At 40.0% G+C, this 25,279-nt stretch overlaps 1 protein-coding gene across 7 annotated transcripts in view; it reads right to left on the reverse strand.

Moving 5' to 3' along the window:
• Positions 1-25,279, reverse strand: part of ZMIZ1 (zinc finger MIZ-type containing 1) — a 359,666-nt gene that overhangs the window by 169,990 nt on the left and 164,397 nt on the right. The window contains exon 4 of one of the 7 annotated variants that reach the window (XM_040605423.1): positions 16,943-17,075. The exons of the other annotated variants lie outside the window; for them this stretch is intronic. The gene's annotated coding sequence lies outside the window, so the exon portion shown is untranslated. The remainder of the gene's footprint in view (positions 1-16,942; positions 17,076-25,279) is intronic. 7 annotated transcript variants of the gene reach the window in all.

A 25,279-nucleotide genomic window follows, 5' to 3' on the forward strand; every position in this document is an offset into this window, starting at 1 on the left:
ATATAGCTGAAGAATTAAGGTAGAAATTATATGGCTGTGAATTTTTGTAGCCACAGAAACAGGAAAGTCATTGGTAGCCAAATTATATTTTCTGCACTGCTTTCAGTGGCTACTCAAACATGCCTTCTCTCAAAGTCTCCACTTACTCTGAATTATGAGAATTTAGTGCTGGGGTGGCCATTCCTTTAAAATAATTTAAACTGAAGATATTGCACATCTAGACACAACAAAACTACAATTTTGGTGAGCTCTATAGTCTATTGTATCATCATTTAAAGCAGCTGATTGGAGATCCAGCCATATAATCCTTCTGGACCCGTGGAGCACACATTAGAAAACAAGGTATTTGGTTTTACTGAATTTTCCTGCAGTCAAAGGTCCAATATTTCAAGTCACCACCAAATCCTAAATTATAAAAACCCTTGCTGACAGTCTGGGTAAAATGATTCAGGAGTGGACAAGCAAAACAAATGACTGTGTATCCCTCAAGGAAAACTTCTTTGTACATACACAGTGAAGCACTGTGTGAACACAACCTACATGGAGACTTGAAATGTACCTGCTATTTATGTTAGTCTCAACAGCTAATATTCAAGCACCTGAAGTAACAGATCCATTGCTACCGAAACTTTATGAAGAAGCCCAGATATATTTTTGACATCCTATAGTTGTTTTTGAAAACAATGTAATTTAAATACTAGTTCCAACTGCAGCACCTTCATTCCAACAAAGCAGAGCTGCACACATCCCTGCTGTTTGACTATCCATAATGTAGTCATTGCTTTTCCTGTTTTCTGAGTGCCCATAACTCGAGTGAGGTGGAAATCCTTCTAGACACCTAGATCACAAAACACTGCAGGAGCCTTACACATCAAAGTCTGCTGCCTTCAAGAAAGATTTTAACTCAAACACCTGTGATCATCTGCACTGCCACATTCTGTTTTCTCACTATCTTATCACTTGAGAGGACCTTCATATCTAGAAACTGGTCTTTGAGGATTGCCAGTGTCCCAGACCTACTTTACAGGCAAATAAAGAGAATTTTAAACTTACCATGAAATGTTTCATTTTACCAAGAATCTAAACAGACATTTCAGTTTTCAAAGGTTTGATGAATTACACGGTTAAAGATCTGTCACTTGCTCAGTTCACAAACCTCTTGGGATCATGTCCTGGTTTCAGCTGGGATAGAGTTAATTTTCTTTCTCAGTAGCTGGTACAATGCTGTGGTTTGGATTTAGCATGAGAACAATGTTGATAACACACCGATGTTTTTAGTTGTCGCTAAGTTATGTTCATACTAAGTCAAGGACTTAGTCTCAGTTTCTCAGGCCCTGCCACTGAAAAGGCTGGAGTGGCACAAGAAACTGGGAGGGGACACAGCCAGGACAGCTGACCCAAACTAGCTAAAGGGATATTCCACACCACAGAACATCAAGCTCAGTATATAAACTGGGAGGGAGTTGGCCAGGGGCTGCTGATTGCTGCTGGGGGCCTGGCTGGGCATCGGTCAAGCAGGTGCTAAGCGACCGTATTGTGCATCACTTGTTTTGGTTTTTTTTTTCCTTTCGGATTTTATTCTTTTCTCCTTCTCTCTCCTTTGCATTATAATTGTTGTTGTTATTATTGTTAAAATATTTTATTTCAATTATCAAATTGTTCTTATCTCAACCCACAAGTTTTACCTTTTTCCTGATTCTCCATCCCTTCCACTGGGGAGGGTGGTGGCAGTGAGCGAGCGGCTCTGTGGTACTTAGTTGCCAGCTGGGGTTAATCCACGACAGATAATTGGGAACAGATTTCAGCAGCGTTTCCTCTGAGCGCCCAGATCTCTGTTAGCTGTACCTCCACTAGGTCTCTCACCCTCGGGTGATAGCACGAGCAAAGCTGAAATGGCATTTGGCAGACAACACAGATACCAGGCAGGTGTTTTAAAATCCTCTCAAGTATTCAAAAGCAGCAACTAAACAAATGCTAAACGGAGCCTGAACAAATGGAAAGACTAGAAATCAATGTGGTATCCCCTGTTAAGAGGAGGAGGGCCCCCATCATCACCACTGCTGTTTCAACTGGAACGGGCCAGGAGCAAGCCTGACAACTTATGAGTGACATCAGTCTCACAAACTGGAGCAGGCAGACTTCCCATTTGTATTACAGACGATGTAAAGAGAAAAACTATTGCTAATGAATTATTTAAGTGCAGTCCATAAATTAAGACACCTAGACTGTCTTATGTTTTTCATACCACCGACATTATTACAAAGTATCTGCCCAGAAGCTTTTTCCCATAACTGCAGGGCAAAGTCAGCCCTGTGAACAGAGACCTGAGCTCTTCTCCTGACTAACCACCACCAAACACTTCACTTCCTCGGCTCCTTTGGCTTTCCAATTACCTAGGGAGCTCCTCAGGGTAGATGCTATCTCCACCAAATACACATAAAGTGCCAAACACAAATCACAATTCAGACTGGGGCTACCACATGCTAGTTTAATATAAACAATGAAAAGTGATATAATAAAATCTTTAATGTACGTACTACTATAAGTTACAGATGAAACATCTAATATTACCCTTCCTGCAATTTCAAGACAGAATTTCCAACATTCAGCCAGGCTTCCAAATACAGAATTAAATTAACCTGATAAACCTACACCGTACATCCAGATGACATCTGGATAAAAGCAGTTTAACTCCAGATGGCATTTTCTTTTCTTCTACTCATATCCTTCCTGTCTTATTTTTTGTTTAAATGGCTACTACGACACAGTGTAACAGACCTCAGAAAGCTACACACTTTCCTTCTTTGTTCTCAACGGCGACACTACAGACTCCAGAGGTCAGCTTTATAGCCTTCAAGTTTTTATGAAGCCCTGCCTGATTAGATGTACTCCAGAGCAACTTTCGTTCTGATCAAACGTGACGTGCTGGTGACACGCTTACAAAGCTGGCAGAGCAGCCGAGCAGCAAAGCCTTCAGCAGGCAGGAGTAGGTGTAAAGTCTTACTTGAAACAATGCACAGCTCCCCCGAAAAGGAAACAAGAATCCCCTTTGAAAAGGTTCTGATGAACTCAAGGAGAGACCTATCGTTGTGACAATGTCAAACCTTGCGGAGAACAAAACTGCTTCTATCCAACTCCTCATCCTTTGCTCTTGATCTTTGTCATCCTTGAGAGGCTGCATTTTGGCACCCTTTTGCTCCTAGAGTAACTGGGGTTCATTAAATCTGAAATTTGGAGGGATATCTTTTGAAAGACGGTTCATTTTTTAAACAGCCTAGCTGCCCACTATGCCACATTACAGGATTAAAAAGGTTCCTGCTATTGCATGGCTGATCCAAGCAGGGATACAAAAAGAGAGGGCAGGCTGGCACTGGACAGGCGATGCTGCGGGAGCAGCCCCTTTGCTCCTGTCCCACCTGGGACAAGGGAACCAATTCAGACAGTTAGTATCAGATGCGAGGGTTGCTATTTTTCTCTGATTTTGTTTCTCTTGACATAAATGAAGCCACGAAGAAGGAGCTATGTAGTAAGCAACAGTTCTTCCTTCTCAACCAAAAAAGCATCTCACTAACTCACAGTACTTCAAATTAAGGACTTCGTTGAGACATCCTTTCCTACTTTTTCCATAGGCCAAAAACTGAACCTGGCTCCACTGTCCTTTGTAACACATTCAGACACTCAGCAGTTCGGCATAAGGAATTTTCTACTCTCTTACCTTTCTATGCTGTCTGTCTACCAGCTGGTTAAGAGATAGGCGTTGTAGTTCTTCCTCCTAAGGTGATACTGGTATCCAAAAAGCCAGACAGTAAACCTCTAAATAATGCAGTGCTCTATCTTCTATCTCTACACTTCTCAGCTTATAATTTTACCTTTCCAACAGTAAAGCATGTGAAGCAGGCAAACACCTACGTAAATGTCTTCTACCAACAGATAACTTCTCAGCTATTGCGAAACACCAAAGCAGCAACAATTAAACAGGCCCTTAAGTTAGCTGCAGGCAAAGAAGAATGATTTTAGAAGAAAAGTCTAAGACAACAAGACTCACCAACCTTTTTACAGGTTGGCACAAATAGTGGAGATGTACAGGCAAATGGGGTATCTATAAAACAAGACATAACAAAACATAATCCCCTCCTACTTCTATAGAATACCATAGGAGGATGCAAGACTTGTCAGTTCTTTTCAACTGCTACTTCTCTACTTTAAAGGAATGAGAATTATTTGACAACCTTCTCTTTTTCTTACCAGTGCAAATACAGAGGTGTTACTGTAATGCTAGGTATTATGATTATCTGTATGGCAGGACAAAATCAGGGCATGAACCTTTTCTTGACTCCAGAAGGTTTTGTTCAGAAAGGAAGCTGTATGCAGCAAGCAAGGAGTAAGCTACATTATGTGTAGGCAGAACCCTTACCTGAAGAACTGGGGACCTGGGTCTGTCCAGAAAGGCACAGAAAGATGTGGATTGAAAATCATTTGTATCAGCAAGCAACGGGGAAAATAAAAAAATAAAAAAATAATAAAAAAAAGACCCTGCCACAAAGTTTGCAGAGTGTAAGTTAAGCAAAATCAATCACTTTGCAGTCATTAAAGCATTATAAAGATCTTTGTAAGATTTTTAGAAAAAGATCAGTGTTCATTAATCACCTATCCTAATTCAATCTTAAGCTCATTAACAGTAAACAAAGAAACAAATAAATGGAAACCCTAAAGAGCCAGTTCTGTAACCATAAAAAATACTACGCATTAGCTCCTCGCAAGATTGATTCAGTCCCTGAAAATATCCCATGCTGCTATAGATAACAGTCAAAAGCCTGGGGATCCTGGCTCCACAGAATGATAACCTGCTACCACCTGCAAGTGTCGTAAATCCGTTGAACAACCTGACTATTTTCAACCTTCTTCCCATTTTGCTTTCCAGGAGAAAGGAGCCTGTTTGCACGTAAATTTCTTTTTTACTGCCTTCAATAAGCCTGAAAAAATTTAAGGGGATGCATATGACATCACAGAGCAATGTCGTGACTTATTTTCACTGCTGAGCAACAAAATTAAATACTCCTCAAAAATGGAAGTGGGAAGGTGTTTCACTCAAAGGTTGACTTCAGTCTAGGGAGCCAAACTCTTTACCACACTTTTGATGGCCTGGTCTTTTCTACAGTGGAGATAAACTGCAGGAGCCCAGTGGCACGTTTTCTAGGTGACAAAACAGGCAATTTTGAACCCTTGACCTAAGCACCAGACAGGGTCCTGACACCCAAAACTGTCCTTCCTCATCTATTGTAAGACGAAGAACATGTTAAAAAATCCTGTAGGTTGTCCTATTCTATTTCTAGCTGATGTCAGGAATAGAGATTCGTTTTCCAAAATGGTTTAAAGCCAGTTTAGATAGCAGTTTCCTAGGATCACTCATTCATTTTCAAGTCAAGTACTGCTCAGGACACAGGTCAGTCTACTGCTGCCACCCATTCAGACTCAGTATATCAATTATCATCTTTGCTCTCCCCCTTGTTTAGAGAATTGTTCAAAACTCTTGAAAGGATTGGTTTACATTACCTACAACTCAAGTTTCTTTAAACCTCAGTACCATAATGCAAGTGCTTTGAACACCATCACACCTCTTTCAGAGTTGAGAATTACTAACAGACTTCATAGCAACTGCAATGCTATTATACAGCTATGGGGAGACAACCCCTGATGGGTCTAAGAAGCAAAGTTCCCAAGAACTTTCTGCCTGGCCTGTGAAAAACAATTCACCAGCATAACTTTTTTTTTTAGTGAGCTTCTTTCCTTGTGAAAGCCAACTGAGCTGCTATTTATAAGGCTTTGATTAAACTAACATGCAAACACATACATAAGCACACATGCACAAATGTAACAGGATGAAATGCTAGGGAAGAAAACAACGTATATATACAAACATATGTAAACACTTTCTTGCAAGACTGAACAACAAATCCTAAGCATCAGGGAACACAGGAGAAAAGTTTGCACAAGTGATATTAAGCAGATTTGTTCCAGAAATAGGGATTCTATTCTGCAATTTAATTCATCTATCACGCAGAATGTGCCTAGCTTTGGCCTCAGTTTTTATGAACCATCCTGCGGACTAAATTATAAAGGGAAAATAACGGGAAAAAGGGTGTATTTTGTATCATATTGCCATGCAAGAGACTGAATTTTTAAATGAATGTTTTAAGCTGATTTAACAAAGCATATTCAAGAATTGAACAAGCAATTTAACAGCCGAGAGAATAAAGCAGCAGTTAATGGCGACGATGACCCAGCGGGCCTGCTCGCAGGTTCAGCAAACCATGGGCTGCCTTGTCAGTCTCTAAGAATGAAGTGGGGCTGGTACGAGGAGGGAACCATTTAGGGCACACACTGGCAAGGAAAATATCAGAGTTGGAAGGTCATATAAATTGCTAGACATGGAGACAAGATCTGTCAAAAAGACAAACTACCTAACAATTTTAACCTATTGGCTAGAGCTGTCCATGTCAGCATAATGTTAACATACATTATAACCTCGGCACAAAAAAATCCATGTAGATGGAAGAAAACTGCAGCAAAACTCCCTTCCTTATCTTCTCTTTAGACAGGAACTCATTCTAACAGAGGCTTAAAGAAATATTTTCTCTGATTTTTTTCATCTGACCCCAACATATATATACACATTACAAGTGAAAGAAAAATGGTATATTAAAAACATAGCTGTCAATCCCTCTACAGTTACACAGTTTATCACAGCATCCATCACAAGCACCTCTACGTTTGGACAACAATGATTTTTTTAATTATTACTATTTTTATTTGGTTTTGAATAAAAGCTTTTCTGAATAACCACTGAAATATTTAAAATAGAAAGGAGGGCATTTGCTAGACGAGAAATTAATGTTTTTCTATTTTAAATCATCTGCATTTTCCCCAGCTATTACAACCCAATCGTAATTATGGAGCTGTGATTGTTCCTCTACCACATGTTAATGACTCTCCATTTTTAATGTAAAATCATCTCATGGTTTCACTTCTGTTGAGACCACTGCAACTTTTTGAGGCTGTATGATTTTTACTTGCCATCTCAAAGCTCCGCTGCTTTGCAATATATTGCTTTTGTCATCTCTCCCCTGGCCTTATTTGGCTCAGCATTAGAGAGAGGGCCTTCGGGAAGGCCTGGAAGTATGCGTCAAGTTAGTAGGTGGGACGCTTCCCTGGGAGAGAGTATTAAGCTAAACCTCCAGAAATACTTTCAGGGACTCCCGATATTGTTAATCCCCCAGGGTTTATGCATGCAATGTGACATTTAAGATTAGTTCAGAAGCATCTGTTCATAATGCCTAGAACTGAACCTCCAAGAATGTACCACACATCATTTACAGAAAAAGACACATCCCTAAAGCTTCATTTCCCTATTGAGCCACTAAACTGAAAACCCAATGTTATAAAAGCTAACCTGTTTCTCATATTATGACCCACTAAGTGACATATGAAACTCAAATGACAGAACTCCCTGCAAGTTCCATTAGGTTAGACTCCACTCACGGTGCATACCTCAATTACAATATATTTTTTTTATTCTTGGAGAGTAACTCAGGATACTTATCCTTACATGTCAATTTTCATAGTAATTAGCCTGTCGAGCAGCTGACCAATGAAGAAAAATAAAGTCAGCAAACAGAAAACAAAAATTTCTGGATGTCTGATCTTTTGTTTGGGTGTTTTTCTGTTCATTTTTGTTGTTTGTTTTGTTTCATTTACATTTTTTCTACAACACAATACAAGCAAAAGCCAATTCTGAAGGATTTGTAAGGGCAGCATATATTCCCTCCCAGCTATTCAAGCAGGCAGGTATTCATGAGTACCAAAAGATGCACATAATTATGCCTGAATGATTATTTATCCAGAAGGAAGAGCAACTGTGAAGCATCTATCACTCTTTGTTCCAGGTCAGAAGTTTCAAGCCAGCCATTTAAAAAGAAAAAAATAGCATAATGTGGATGAAGCGACCAACAATATACTGAGCACCATGAATACTGAATACACAAATCAAAGTGTCTCAGAAACACAGAGGCTCTAAAGTTAGAACTGCTTGTCATGTACTGCTGAACACAAAAAATTAGTTTGCTTTGCAAAAGAGACATTAACAAAACATATTAATTCCTTTAAAAGATGCATTATATGCTTAGTGTAGCCATTTCCTACGGATTGTGATATATATCCTGTTTAATTTATTTTAAGCAGACACTAAGCAGGATATGCCCAGCAGTAGATCAAGCCAACCAAGGAGACTATGGTGAAGTATTGAATAGCATGCCAACAGCATCCGATACACTTGCAGGACCTAGTTCCTGTATTCCATCACCTTCAGATGGTCAGAGAGGTGTTGAAGAGCTGTAACACATAATTCTCCATGGTCTCTGGGTACAGAGCTCTCCAGTGTGTGTCCATTTCTACTTCTAGGCTGGCACAGTGCAGGAAAGAGTGACCTTGAGGTCAGTTGGTATCTAAAACTGCTCCTGTGAATGCCACCTGGAAAAGACAGGGAGCTAATGTTCCTTACAATACACAGTTACCTGCACTGTTAAAGAAGGAATAATGTATTAATGCTGTATGATATTTCATGAGAGCAAATCATGAAGATGCTTTAAAATTCCCATCTCTTGAATTAAACCAAACCTTCGACACCCTGCATTTGGTACTGTATCAGATGGTGCTTTCCATCGATCGAGCGTAGTCTGAACCAAGAGAGCATGGCCACGCCTACACTGTGGATTTCTATTCCTTGCTATGGTCAACGGCATTTCACACAGAGACAGATGGAAGGAAAAGGGTGTGGGAAAGGACAGGACTCCAGCTAATACTCTGTAAACCTGCAGGAAGACATGCAATTTAACCAACGCGTTGCTCTAGATGCCTGTGGAAAGTGTGTCATCTGTTTGCACAAGGGCCTCCAGCATCAGCACCACTGTGGAAATACCAGCAATTGCAGACAGCTGCTGTAAAAAGTAGTTTTTCTGAAGTCACCGAACTTACACCTCATTCTTCACTGGTTACGGTTACGGCAGCACAGCTCAAATCCTCATCTTCTTTAAAAACAAAGCAGCAGGACAAAGGACGGACGTGGTTTGGCTAACTGTTTCATGGACTTGATGTGAAAAAGAGACCATGGCAGAAAGCTGGAGTTAATTCAAAGTAAAAAGCAGTTGGTTTTATCCTACCCTTCTACACAGCAAGACAAGAAAGGAATACTAACCGACTCCTAATCACAACCAGGACAGTTTAAAGCTAAACAACTGCTCATTTTAAAATATGTCATCTAAGAAAACAATGAATGACTTAAGCTTTAAACTTTTTCTTTCTTCTGGGAAAAGAAATAGCAAAGGTATTTAAAATTAAACAGGACATTCACAATTAATCTGCTTTTTAATTAACTTACTCTGCTGCTGTAAGTGATTCTGCATTTAGTCTCATTCTTTCGAAAATTCCAAAGTGCTACTTCTGACCTGTGATTTACTGTTGCCGTACATCTTTATAAGCAGTACTTTAGTTTAAGTGGCAGTTGCATATTAATTACAAAGTTAATTATGTGCTATGTAATCATGCTGTAATTCATTAGTTTACTCCACAGTGTGAAAGGATAATGCTAAATGGAAGACCTGATGCAGAGTATTTTAGTAATTTGCATTTTTGCATCAAATATTCAAAATATTAACCAGAATACATTGTCTGCACTTAAGGGAGCCTACAAAAATGCTCATCATGATTCTGCTAACAGCTATGCTTAAACTTTTCCTCCTTAAAAAAAGTTGCCGCAACGTTAGCAGGGCAAATACAGTATTTTCTCCAAAACCAAGGACAAAGCTAACTACTGCTCAGAGCAGGGCAAGCTATCAGAAAAACGGAATGAGTTCAAGTATCCGGATTTGGTGGTACTTGACGTGGCACATCCTCAAAAGACTGGTGCTCTCTGCTTTCTGAAATTAGGTTTCTTTAAGATGTTTTGGCTTGAAAACCTAAACACCAAGGCATCCACCAGATTTTGTGACTCTTAATTACTGACACTTTGCATGAAGTACCTATGGCCAGATAATTTACTACCGGTTTCTGTCCAAAATCTGCTGGGAAATGCAATTCCTGTTTGCGCAGGTCTCAAAACAAGTCTGTTACTACAGATCTATGTTTCCCAACAGAAGTATTGAACACAAATGTAAATATTTATTTTTAAGATAATGATTTTTGGTGAAAAATGAACTAGGCACAATACCATAAAGCTGTCTCTCTGTCCCAGGTTTAATTACCCCTAGAACTATCCAGCTTACTCTGATCAATAGAAATACAAAACCTAATTTTTACGAAGATGCTCTTAGTCATGAAGAATTCCTCTTCAGCTTTCAAGGCTGCTCCCCGCCCCCTCCACCACCCTCGGAAGTATTCCGACATTTACTGTTCTTCACCAAGAAATGCTGTTTTTCAACACCAATTCCTCACAAGTTGTAATATTATTTCCTTCCACTAGCTATCACTGTGATGCAAAATGATGCTCTTTGTGTGATATTTAAAAGTCAATAGAGGTAGGAGTATCTCCTCCTAAAACTAACACCATAAAACCCACGATAAAGAGCCCTTTAAAACCCACGATAAAAAGCAGCTCTATCACTTAGAATTACAGATAGAAAAATTACTATGCAAAGTGTCTATGCTTTTTCAGCACATACTTCATCTCTGTACTTTGGAGCTATTTTCACCTACAAAAACAAAAGCAAGACCACTTTAACTATTGATAACTCTGCAAAAAAATCGAGACTTATATCATGAACAGAGCTGTCCACTGTTATGCAGTGTTTTGACTGCATAATCTTTATTATCAGGCAGACTGCATCAACAAAAAGAAGCCCTAACTCTCCAAACAAACATAAATAGATTACCAAACCCATGACTGAGTTTGCAGCACCCCTGGAATTCTGTCTCATGGGCTGAAGCAAGTTTCCATTTGAAGCCATTTTTGAAAAATAAAGAATCCATATTTTTACAGGCAAATTATGACAGTCATACTACTAAGAGCTTTTCACTCCTTAAAATTCTTAGAGCTTTGTTGAGAAAACAGCATAGAGACCTTAAAATATAAATAAAATGCACACAGAGTAATTAAAGTTCCTGTGAAAAAAAATGGAATTAATGATATGGTACTGCTGAAAATTTAAATATAGCAAAATAGCATACTGTTTCACGCTACTGCAAATTGAGTACTATGTATATAATTATGTCAGGTTTGAGCTGGTTACTTAAACTTTTTAAAACAGCAATTAAAGAAAATGCACATGCACCAGTGGCTTTGTAGAAAACAAACCTGAAATCTATGTAAAAACCTTCATGCACTCTGTAGAGCCTCAGCTAAAAAAAAAAATAGTTCTCTTTGAGCACTGTGGTCATGGATTTTGCACTAAGAAATGTAGTTAAAAAATTAATTTCAAGCTCTACTAGAAAAAGGAAACAATAAATATTTTGTCCAATATAAAAGGAAAAAAGACAAATCAGTAGAAAAAGTAATTTTACTTTCAAACTTACACACAAGCGCCACAACAGCTAAGAAAAATGAAAGCATTTGCTCCCCCTTCAGAAATGAGACATTCAACTTTGTATGTACAGGTAGTACCTGCTGGGCTGTGTAATTAATTTAGGTCTGTAGGCACTGGGTTAACAGATCGTACAGCTCTGCTGTCATCTTTGGCTTCTATTTTGGAACAGGTATCCTAACATAGGTATTAGAAAGTGTATGGCATGGAATAGACCCCTAAATTTGTGTTTTATAGAATCAAAAAAGCTTTTTTTTTCCTGATATATGGCGATGCATCCAAAATCCAACAATTATAAACCAAAACACACAGCTCAAATTCCCCTCCACATTTTAGCCCACAGTAGAAAGTACCAGTCTTCCATTTCTATACGGTGGTGTAAAAAATATTTTAAGGGCAAGTAAAGCTTTCAAAACCCCCAAACAGAAAGAGAATTCATTTAATTTACTATCAGTAGAGTAAGGTAATATGGTGATATGGTTAACTCACCCTTTTAGGTTCTTTAGAGATTTCTGCACAGAAAAAAAAATAAAAAAAGAAAAAAGAGAGAAAAGAAACTTTTGGTTTGGTTAGTGACTTTCCTCCTACCTTAGCAAAAGGGCCAACAATTCTACTTTCACGTTTTCAGAAATTACTTTGGTATGGATTCTTAATGTTAGCCATCTCATAGGGAGGCTTTAGCCTAAGCTAATCATCTGGGTTCCATCAATAGTCAATGGAGAGTGGTACTTTCAGAGGGCAATTTGTCCCTTACTAAGACAGATGTCAAAAATTGGTGGCACAGATCGCTCTCTGGAGATACCTGTTTCTGTCCATTGATTACAGAGCAAGTCTAGATAATTTCTTCAGAAACCAGAGTCTTCGCTGACTTTGAGGATGATGCAGACTCTTTAGTCCCTGCCTCATTTCTGAAAACAAAACTTGTATCCTCGACAATTCTGAAATTGTGTGCTAATGTTACGAAGCACATTAATTTTAACTAGGGCAGAATTAAAAGTATGTGATAACAGAGTCCTTAGTTATTACATGATCTTTGGTTTCTCACTACAAAAATATTGGAAGGGTTTCTTACATAATAAGACCTGTACATTATAATTTATTGTAAAGTGTATGTAAATATGTCACATTTCACTTGCCCATTAGTAAAATGTAAGTGTACTCACTTCCAAAAATTGATAAAAATAAATATGGTAGAGAGACCTTTCCGAGGGACTGAGTTTTGTAGGACATGGGTATTTTATGTAATACGTTCAGTAATTTATATAAGCCTCATTCTCTACACTAACATGTGCAAATGTACAATTTTTTCCAGAAGAAATAAAACAGGAGGAATTTATCCATTACTTGGACTCTAGTCAAGGGATCTGGGAAGCTGCATTCAACTCCTCTGTCATTCCTCCCATGGAAGCCTAGGCAACTCATAGGGTCTTCCTATATACTTGTTTAACAGTAGTGTAATAGCAATAATACACTTTCCTAGGGTGTTATGGGAACAGATACATAAAAATTATGAACTACTCTATTAGCCCAATCACACAGGTAACATAAAAGTATCTAGATGAAGTATATTGCAATACAAGCGTTCTTCTTAAATACACCTCTCAGGTATGCATAAAGCCAAATTACCAAAGCTCACGTAGATGAATATCCTGAAACAAAACAAGCCTAGAGTCCAGTATGAAGTATTACCCCCTTTAATTATTTAAAAAAATTACAAGACTGAGATTACTTAGTTTTTTTGTCCTTATCAGAGAGCTTATTCTAGTGCAAATTTTTAAAGAGAGCATGAAGAACATGACACTTTGGGCAAGACCATTAGCACATTCTTGTTTGCCCTGGCCTAGCCTTAATAGAGGAGAGTTCTACTGATTTACAGCTTTGACAGTAAACAGAATTGCAAATCTTGGGCACATATCTTCCTTATCACCCTTCTTGGGACATGCAGGCATGTAATGAATTCCCAGGAACAGACAGGCCACCACCTCATCTCACCTTTGCTAACATAACCCCTGCACTTCTCATTTGCTGGTGGCTGGCTGCTTTGCTGTCCTTGTGCATCTTTTCCCTTCAAATGGCTCACAGCTCCTGCAAAGGCAGCCTGCAATACACCATCCGCTGTTTACAGAGCTGTCCTTAGCTCTACACTGATTACCAACCACTGGGCAATCAAGATGATACACTATTTTACCTAATTATTGACATCTGGATGAGCTGTGTTATTAAACAAAAAAAGCAGCTCCTAATGAGTTTGAAAGCTCAAAATTTGTTTCCAAAAAAGTCATATACCCACTAATGGCAGCCTAAACCCCCTGTTTTCCCTTAGTCACAATTTAAGACAAACTGCAAACCTGGGTCTGCTCCCTTCAGAATTTAGCAGCTTGGTCTCATTCTTACATTAAATTCCTCATTGAACATCATTTCTGCCCACTAAGAGCAATTTTCAGTTACACTTGTTAACATTCAACTGTGTGTTAATAATTAAGGAAGCAGGAAGGCCGAGTCCTTGCTTGGTGCAAACATAACAGTTGAGACAGCATGATCGGTGTGAAAAGCCAGCAAAAATTTCCTTACCATTTCCTTACAGGCATCTACATCACAAATACAGTTAGTTACGCCAGATCCCAGTATTTTTTTTTGCAAAAACTGAATCACAAAAACCCATATCCAAATCCTCCAGCTCTGGATGTCTCCATACACTTAGAATCTTTTAAGGTTCAATTCTCTTCTTCCTGCGAAAGCGTCTCCCAAGACTTTCTTGTTTGTGAGGCAATTTGCTTTCCAAGGTTTATCAGTCTCCGCAGTCATGGTGGAGTCTCCAAAGCCACTCAGGTGGCTTGCTCCAGTACCAGCAAAGAAAATAAAGTTGGCTGGAGGATCTTTTTAATGCTAAAACCAGGAGTGCCCTCTAGTGAGATTCCACAAGGGAGCATGCGTAACTAACATTTGTCAGCTAGCGCTTCTTTATCTTCATAGGTGGTCTGATCTGCTGGGAGTACAATTACTGTACCGTGCTCCTCATAATGCAGCATCAGGTAGTGCGAAGCAAGAGCAGACTGCGTGGGTCTGCGCGACAGCGATGGGCCAGAGAACTGGCACTGACTGGCTGCTTCGGGAAGCCCCAGCACTAACGTGCAGTCACAGAAGGTCCCTGCATCATGTACGCACTGAAGCCCTACAGAAGGGCTATTTTGCTCGGTAACGGAGAATGCCTAGGCTCAGGCACAGTGGTAGTTAACACGAGTAAGAGTTTAATAAACAGACATCAAATACAAACTCATCTAACAATGTTTGCCCTCTTATTATATGCTTTGAAATGCTCGCCTCTAATCTTTAAACCTGCTTTATTCTGTTGTCCATATTTATAAGACTAAAACTACTACAACTGGAAATGATATCTAAATGAAGAGATCCAGACACCACCTAAGCAGATAAAATGCTGTGCACATGATCAAACAGGCAGATAGAGCAATTCTGTATCCTGTTGTTTCATACTATAAACCTGCTGATCCATCAGCAACTTAAAGCAACTGTGACTTTTGTAGCATGCCTGGTAGCAGTACTTGTAGCGTAAGCCTCAGGGTATTTTCTAACTTCTTAAGAGACCACATTTTGTCACCTCCTGATGGCAGTTCTTTGCAGGGCTAAATAATTTGCGTATCTTTGTTACATCTAGATAGAAACACATTCATACTTTAGAAGCCATGGATTAGTAATGCTTCCCCTGCCACCCCCAACCTGTTTGACTGAGGTTTTCAAGAAAGAAAAAATCACAATCTTTTAATCTTTTGGCCTTCAAAAAACATACGGAGTTCTACAAGCAAAGAGGAAAGGGACAGAGCAAATTATGTAATTAGAAGCCACAGAATGAAAGTAGTGGCACAGTACTGGATATTGATAGTTAATCTCACATTAAATTTAAAGATACCAACAGGTACAACGACACTGAAGAAAAAGTGGTGTGCTGTAGGTGGGCCAGTCAGAGCCTGCATAGCAAGAAAATTGCAGAGGTCACTGTTTAATAGGAAAAAACATCCCTCGGGAAAACTATTTACTAATCATGTAAGCAAAAATGACCGCAACAGTAGGGGGGGGGGGGGGGGGGGGGGGAAGATTGTGTTTTACAATGGGGAACTGTTCCTGAGATAGGATCTTGGAGTGTGACTTGGTTGATACTTACTTTTCACTAACACGAGACATACTAAGCAAGAGACTGCTAACATGAAGAGCTGACAGAGTTAACTACAACATGTAACAATAAAAGACAGAACAGATGGAAGAAAAATGTCCTCCTCTCCTTCACATATCTGTGAAGTGTTTGACTTCACACACATCCCAGGCTAGGTATCACAACTAAAACTAAATGTGATGGCTCATATTCCTAATAGGATACAGTGGCCTTCACCTTTAGGTCAAGGGTTCAAATGCAAGCCCAATCAGTGGTGACCAAATGTTGTCACCATCTGCCTGTTTAGTGGCCTAAATGAGAAGAGAAAGGTTGTTCAGCTCAGTCCCATTGTTAATGGGCAGGTGTCTCCATCACAGAAACAACCACCACGACTGTCACTAACTGGAAGTTGAGTCAAAGAGGTCAAGAACTGAATGGGCATAAAAACTGAATTAACAGATTAAAGAGTCCCTCTAGATAAGGGTCAAGGCAGTTGTGTGCTTGCTGTGCAGATAAAGAACATTTCAGTCTTCAGGGCTTGCAGTCACATGCCTATCGCTAAACCAAATTAATTTTTAAATGGAAACAGAATTGAATAAAACGATTTATAATTTGATTTAGCTTTAGCTATTAGGCTCGTTCCTATTTTCTTTAGCATCAGCTGGAGGTATAAAGAAGTATATGCACATCTAGGGCTTCTACAACTGCACTGCTAAATACCGGTAGCCTTCTGAATGTTCAGAGGTGTTCGGGTCCTCCAGCTTAACAGGTAGTAGACATGGCCACTGCCACATGGCTACTGCACTCAGTGCTCGTGTGCTTCGTCCAATAGCCTTGAAAAGCCACCCAGGCTTTTAAGTCTTGAGATTGGTAGTGACAGCACTGGAAAGGTGCTCTGGTTTTTACCAGTATTATCATAAACATATGGGAATCCACATTTTTTTCTTTTCTTGCAGAATTTGATACTTGTAAATAAAGAGCGTTAGTTGAGTGATCTTAACTAAACTCTTCTAGTCATGTCAATAAGAAACTCTTCTTAGCTTTTATTCTGCTGACTATTTTTAATTAATTTACGTACACTTGTATATCTAACAGCATCTTAAAATGCTAAGACTTCATAGACTTAGTCAAAAACATTTTTCTTTACACTACACATACACATATTTTTTACTTCTACTTAGATCCACTGAAATCAGATGATAATTACCTTGTTTTGATTCTCACAGTAAGTGGTGTGCTGGAGTCAGCAATGAAGCAGGAAGATGTCAGATACCCAGAGAAGATAGCTTGAAGCACAAGCTTTGAAAAATTCTGGACAGATAGTAACTTGGCTCTTCTCCCTGCCAGGAGAGATAATCGGAGCTCTATGCAATGGAGAGCATGTACGTGCATACGGATCTTTGGGAACATTAACGTGAGCATGAGGTTCATCCAAAGAGGAGGAGCTTATTCAGGCTTGCCCAACCTTCCCATATTACAACTGCCGTGAAGCTGTGCTTTTCGCAAATCAGATCTTTCTTCTTGTCATAGTATATAACAGCAGCTTTCAACACCACTTTGGGAACACGAGAGCTCTTTCCTCTACCCTGAAACTCCCACTGTTTCTCACTGCTATCTTATTTGGAGCATGTTTCTGGATGCTTTCCATAATTCATAAATATGAATATTATTTAATATGAATATTTAAAACAAACACCAAGGCAAAAGTTTGTATTCACAAAGTTGTTTAAAAAAAGCCAAGCCAAACCAAAACCAAGAGAAGGACATAATAACTTGTTGTTAGTCTCTTTACAAAGTCACAATAAATTGCAGCTTATGTAGTTCTCACCCAACACTGACACACACCCAAGTAAACTATATTTTCTTAAGGTAGAAAGAAAACAAATTCTACTCCAATTATTTTCTTTCATCACACTTGAAGGCAGCAATGTAATTCCTGAGAAATAACTGTTCTTCATAGATTAAACCTGTGTTTGATAAGGTACACACATGCATAAGCATGTCGGGGGTGAAGGTACGAGTCAGTAAGTTAGAAGAGGTCTCGGCAAATAAGAAAATACTTTGGACAAGTATTTATCTCCAGTTTCTATCCACATTCCAAAGAAGAATGAGAAGCAGCAGCAACGGGCAATGTCTTCACTCTGATAGTGTCAAACAGCCTCCTGGATGAGAGGGGTCACTTCAAGAAAACAGACAACTCCCCTATTCATTGCTTGCCCAGAAAACCACCAATAGGTCAACCACGGAATAACAGCGCGTTATCATTTATGCTCAGGCCATGCCTACCACTCGGCTGCCATGTAATTTTGTATTCCCTTACTGAAAATGCGTCCTTTCCATTAGCAAGGAATTCTCATCCCTTTACCCTTCATCTTCTGTGATAGAATCCACCTCAAGTAGCTTCCTAATGAGTTCAGGCCTCCAAGTTATTCACATTCGTTACAGCTGGATAAATACACTATGTTTCCAGTTTCATCTCCAGGCTACAATATAATCCTGGAGAAACACTTTCCCTTTACCCCCATACCTTGTTTATTCAGACTGTCCCTTTGGGAACAGGAACAACGCAGTATTTCAAGACTGTCAGAGAGAGCCTGGCCACAAACTTTTGTAAAGTCTCCTATGTTCTACACATAAAACACATCCTAATGTTCTCTACAAGTTATTATATTAGAAAATAAACTCAGAAGTTACTGGGATACTATGCAAAGAGAATTTAAAAGTTCCCACAGGTTGACAACTTCAGTGTCACCTCGTAGAACCTAAGCAGTGAAACCATGAGCGCTTTCACCCTACAGAGATATCAACAGTTTGCTGGCTCCCATTTTATTCCGCGATGGATCAGACACAAGCACAATACATGAAGTAAAACCCCCGATGTCTATGAGTCATGAATCATGATATGGCTGCCTGTTTCTGCAGAGGGCTAGCTTCAATGATCCAGATGATCCCTTCCTATTACAGGTTCCTGGGGACTGGACACAGCAGCCTGTTTAGAGGAGTTAGGAGCGACTTTCTTCTATTTCAATCAAAGAAGTTTGGTGATCATGCCTTTAGCAGGGCTCCCCTTCTTCAGAAAGGGCTTCTCTCTGGGCACTCCTCCCCAGTGTCCCTGGGATTGAGAGCACTGGAACGTAACATGGAAACTACTGAACCCTGCTGAAGCGGTAAGGCAACCAAATGAGGCAGGACAGCACTGCAATAAGGAAATAAAAATGATCTTACTGCTACGTTTTGGATTGTTTCACTTGCTGTGCCTCTTAGAACGCTCTCAGCATGCTTTGCTAAGAAGAACCACTGATTTCATTCTCCAGGTCATATTTAGCAACAGGAGAAATGTCTAACATTTAGAACTGCTCCAAGTTAACTATTCTTTTTACTATTCCTGCTGCATATTACCCGAAGCATTAAAACATTCTACAATCTGGTAACTAATTCCTGCTAAAACATGAAAAAAGAAGAGCACTCAAAAGCTGTCCGTAACTATTTTATCTAGTCAAGTAATTTTTCAGTGAAGCTCCACATCTAACCAAGATCCCACACAGGAAAATGAAACATCTGCCTAATGACTGCTTCCAAGGCACACGTCCATCATCTTACCCAGCTACTCAACCTGTAACGCTATCTCTTAGTAACTCTGCCTTTGTAGTAGAAGAGGCTTAAGCGCGCTAACACCAGAGCACACAAGTAGAAAGCACAAACTGCTGAAGACACAGGAACCATGTCCTGAGCTCCGTTAATCATTTGTACTGAAAGGTGAGGAAAGCTTTGGAAAAGGCAGGCCCTAACTGCTGTATAAGCACCGCTGTTGAGGAAGCTTAAATGCTTCCAGTATCCAAGCTCACATCATGAGCAACGATAGGGTCTAGAACACAGGCCAGCTCTTCCACGCATTTCACCTACCTTCCATGGACTAAATGTGTAACTTCCCCCAGGAGATGCAAATGATGACCCAAGGGATTAGGTGTGCTGGTCCTCAGTACAGCTTTGTGCAAGAGGCGTTGGGTAGAGGCTCAAAACAAACTCCACAGCTATGCCTGGAAATATCTGAAAGTTGTAAACCTCATCCAGTTATCACAACAGACTGAGCCACAACCCTGCATGCACCAGCTTACATACTTTGCCTCTAGAACCTGTTAGTAACACAGCTTTTTCAGAGTAATTGTTAGTTCCTTGGAAGTAGAGGAAAAACACACCATTCATCACAATCTAAATAATGTAAACGTATGAAGTTCTGCTTTACATCTATGTTTTTTAAGAAACACATCAAATCCATTCGAATTTCTCAGAAAATAGTTAGGAGTACACATTCAAACTGTCCACGGTCAGTCCACAAAAATTCTCACGACGCACAATGCTCATTAGGCTGCTAATTGGTAATATGGTAAATACAGAGCAAATCCGGGTCTGCTTACAACGCTGCACACAGCACTGTGCATTGCTCTCTGATAAAGCAAGAGGGGATCCAAAGCCTCAGAACGCACTGTGATTTCACAGTATAATAATAGTATCACCAACAAGAAAATAAAATCCTTTGTTTGTGTGCGCCTCTTGGCAACTTTCATAAACAAAAGCAGCAAGGAAGGTATTGCAGGATTGTATCTTCAGAGCAATCAGCGCCACACCTATTGAAGGCTACAGCCCACAATCCGGCAATACCCTCGCATTATAAAAGTGACAAGACTTTGTTATCTACAATTTAGACCCAACTTCATTAATTTAGGTTTTACTAATAAGACAACAAATCTAATTAACGGAACTGATGTGGAAGCTTAAATTGGTGCGTGTATATAAAATACACACATATATATATATTATATACACACAAATAAAATTAACTGCAATTTTCTGAATCCGCCTACCATCTCAGCCTTGCAACGATGGCATTCTCTGTGTTACTCATCACTTGTATTAGATGTATTTACCTTTTGCTTTTCAGTTTCAGCAAATCCATCTTTGTCCTTATACTATGAAGAAAGACTAAAAGATGTTTGATTCACCTCTGTACTATTCCTTACTTCGTATTATGCACCACATTCCCATTTAGTTGTCTTCTAGACTCAACATATCGGTCTTTAATTTCTCTTCATCCTCCTGACTAATAATTTTGTCGCCAGGATTTAAGTCTTGCCTATCCTCTCTATTCATAACCAACCAGCAAACAAGGTTTTAATCAAGGTGAGGTGATTTGTATTTCAGCATTATCATTCAAATATTTCCTCAGTCCAAATTCATTTAAGTTCTAGGGGAAACATCGCCTTGTACTTCCAAGTATTTCCCCTCATTCTGACAAACAAATAAAATACCCATTACGCTAACAGAAACTTAACTAGTGAAAAATTTACCACGTTTCACCATTCCCATTTTGTAAGAATGATTAACACAGGAATAGGCTTTGGTGAACAGCCCGAAAATATGCTGTATGGTGATAGGTATTGCCAGTATCACGTCACTGTTAAAAGAGTTTCCTTGACATTCACAGCTGACCACTAATTATTATAGTCCTTCCTTCACATACACAGGCTACATAAAATGTAATAGTGAAAACAGGTGAAATTTGACAGACTCCACCTTCAAGACCAGCTTCCCAAGATAACAATTTTCCTATTATTAGCGAGGGGTTTGATCTCTCTCACAAGGGCACCTTGGCTCCAACTTCCCAGCTGGTACAGCACACAGTTTATATTATCACGCTGACTAATGTGCCTAGACAGTAGCAAGTTGTGTGTCTTATGTATTGTTGCAACTTCCCCTTTCTTAAGCTACCTAACAGAAAAATAAACACACAGATGAATTTCTCCAGGACCTCCTAGAAAGGGATTCAGTGATCCAGCAGATCGCCTGAGGTAGCCTCCAACCCAGAGTGCTCACTTAGGTAAAAGATGGCACAGCCTCCCGTAAGCAATCCCACTCCTGAACCTGCTCCTGCCCTTTTCCTCCCGTTGCTGCACCGGCTGTTTGCAATGCAGCCTCTGCACGTGACGGCTATTGTCAAACCCAACACAGGGGCCAGGAGAGAGCCTTTCATCGGCCCACCGCTCTCAAAAGAAACCTTATAAGCACACTGCCAACACAATACGCGACCTGCGTATGCTCATTTTCTTGCCCCTGCCTCTTTGTGTCTCTACACGTTAGACAACACTGAGATCAGCAATGGTACTTTAGTCATAAAATCATTATTAAATTTTTGTGCAGGACTAAGGAGAAAGAAAACACAGTTACACATACCAGACAAACAGACATACATGCACCTCACCTCTAATTCAAGGCAAACATTTCACAGTCGGTTTCTTGGCACTTTATGTGAATATATATTAAGTCTAACTGGGTTTTATGTTGAATATGTCAACCATGTCATACATAAAGCTGCATATCACAGTCTTTCAGGAGCAACAAAATGGTGAAACAAACATATCGGGGCTCCGACTACCTTCAAGCGCTGTTGACTAATCTGTAGGGGCTCATGACTGAAGTCATGTCATGTAGCTCTTCGATAATAACCTTGGACATGCAAGATGCTCCTTCTCCCCTCAGCGTGAGCCGCTGCAGCAGAGCCTGCCCCTGGCACCCATGGGCACTGCTGCCACCCCTGCCCTGCCCCAGCCGGGCCGTCCCTCGGCGCCCACCGGCATGACTGCCAGCACTGGGAGCTCTGCACACCAGCTCCCGACACTTACACCGCTGCGTCAGGTTGGGGGCAAATCCTGGGTTGTCTCTTCAGCCCTCCCTCAATTTTTTTACCTTAAGAATCATCTTTCATGCTACACCACCGGGCAGGAAAGTTTAAGATTATGATAATTTTCTGTTATTCTTCTCTGGCCATGTCTGATACTTTCTTATCTGCATTTCTTTTGCTAAAGACATTTGCTGATCTTAAACCTGGCTTGAATGAATAGCAATTGTTCCCTTCTGGTTTTGAAGGTACTTTGTTTGTCTACCCCATTCACTGGCCTGAAATCAGCAAGGCCTCAGATGGCTGTTGCTATGGCAACTCTGTTCATTCAACACTGGCATATAATGAAGACAATGTGTTTTCCATTTAGATGAGTTTTAGAGCAAAAGAGAGAAAACTCCTGCTTAACAGTCCCCGAGAATGCCAGGGTAATATAATCAGGGTTTCTGTAGTACCAGTAAAACCACAATGTGCGACTAAGAGAGGGAAAGAAAGAAAGTTACGTTGATATTTCACAATAATTACAGCACTGGGCAAATTAATCAACAGCGTGACTGCATTTCTTTACTCTTTAAGACCTTCTCCACAGAGAATAATTCAGAAATAAATGTTTTGCTCGCACTTTTTCCTAGTGAAGTGGCAATTTGGACACTACTGACCTGCTAATAAGACACCTAAGAGCTTCCCTCTCCCCCTGCTTCCTTAAGTAAATGGGCACTTTGAAAGCACAATTAAGATGTGTGGGTATGTGCTTGTTTTTAAAATAAGTTTTCATGAACACTGACAGGCAGAATTACCAGTGCAACAACTTTCTCTGCCTCCTCTCATCTGCTGGGTGCTGGCCACTCAGCTCCATCTGCAAGGCCGAGTACATCCCCGCTACTCACAGAAACAAGGAGCAGAGTTATTAAAGGGTTGTTTGCATACAGATATGATTCGCTTTGTACATCTACACCCCAAGTTTTTCTACTTATCTCAGTCACGTTAAAAATAAGCGTAACTAAACGTGTGTCAGGAGAGAGGAAGCAGAAAGGGCTCAGCTTGCCAGGAAGGCGGCACACGGGGAACGGCTGCTCCTCTTGCCCACTGCAGCTTGCCATGCAATTACTGCTGTGTATCGTTACCGAAGGCGACTGAACAGGGTACTTGAAACAGATTCTTACAAACATTTCCAAAAAACCATATACCACAGAAACTTGTTTACTCCTTTGATCCATGAAGTCCAGATGTTTTCTCTCTCTCCCTCTTCTCCTTCCTTCTCTCTTGCTCTCCCACATGTCGTCTCCTAAGTTCTTATCTGGTTACCTTGTGGGCTTCACTCAGGAAAAGAAATCAGGAATTTTGAGATCCCCAGCAATAACAACAACAACAAAGAGGAAAATGGAAACTAGGCATCATAAGTTCTTCTATTTTCAGTGGAAATAGTGATTTGAAAAGATTTCTCTTTTCCACTGTTTTTGCAGAGCAGCAGGGAGCAAACACTTCCTGAAGGGAAAGCCAGTTTTCCAAACTCAAACGAACCACAATGTTTTAAAATTCTTCAAGCAGGAAATAATCATGTTTTCAGTTGCCGTGTCCCTCATTTAATCAGGTTACCTCCTCCTTATTTCACTCCAAGGAGGTGAATGGTTTTAGAACCATGTTTGTGTTTTATTTTCTTTTAGTTGTCACATTTATGTCATTTTTTTTAAAAGGCAAAGTAAAAAAGACTATCATTAAGCTGGAGTAAAGATACAGGACCTATGTTTATCTACCTTCAAGGTTTTTAAGATTCTCAGGACTATGGAAATGGCCTGTTTTAATACACAGGACTCTGTCTGCACATGGAAGGGTTGTGGAATCAAAGCCGAGAAATCCTGGGTGTTCTCAGTGATTTCAGCCTTTGCCTAACAGCAATTTGTGCAATCGTGCACATTCACTGTGACATGCAAACCATCCCAGGATTTCGAAGAGCAGTGCCACCAGCATGATGCCTGATATTTCTAATTATCTCCCAAATAAAAGGTTTAAACGGGTGGAGCCAATTGATACTCCTCTGTTATCCAGGTGACTGGGCTTTGATGGGTTATAAAACTTGGTGACTACCCATGTATTTTGTAACACTATCTAAGGAGAAGGAAGATGTACGTCAAGATCTGTGTTTGTTCCTTTGCACTTCTACAGCTGAAGAAAGCAGTCATGTTTATGTCTGTCAGATCTTTTCTGGCTCTTCACTTGTGCTGACAGCCTACAGCCTTGCTTCAGTTCCTACAAAGCTCAAAACCTGCAGCTGCACTAGCTGGCATGCCTTTTCTCGTTCCTCCCCTCCACCCCTTATCTCCCCCGCTCCACCCCCCGTCTTTATTTCTAACTTTTTTTTTTCCTTTCTCGTCTAGATCAAACCCGACTGGCCTCCAAGAAGAGACAGAGACTGAATTTTAAGGCACGACCACAAATATGGTGTACATGCACTCACACACACACACGCTTTCCTCTTCTAATTTCAAACAACTGACCCCTATTCTGAAGACTGGCTATTGCACTGAACTCACTTATTGTCAGAATACTACAAAACCAGCCATCATTTATGCAAGGAAGACAGCAATATAAATCATGACAAGCCCAGAGTACTTGAATGTAGATTCATTGTCAGTTCAGACCTTGAGATGTAGCTCTTTGGCTCCTGCCAGTTAAGTCAAGATTCAAGGCTACGATTCCCCAGATAAAAAGACAGACAAACCCATTTTGTAGTGTCAGCCCAACTGAAGGGTAGTTTTGTTTAAATCTATTAACGCAAGTTTCTTTAAAATAATTCAAGTAGCAACACTGGTTCTACAGAAATCTCTGTATTCCCTACAAGTTACAAACCGACAATCAGCTATTTAATTTCAG

Source organism: Falco naumanni, chromosome 9 (genome assembly GCF_017639655.2).
Source record: "Falco naumanni isolate bFalNau1 chromosome 9, bFalNau1.pat, whole genome shotgun sequence".
Taxonomy (NCBI): domain Eukaryota; kingdom Metazoa; phylum Chordata; class Aves; order Falconiformes; family Falconidae; genus Falco; species Falco naumanni.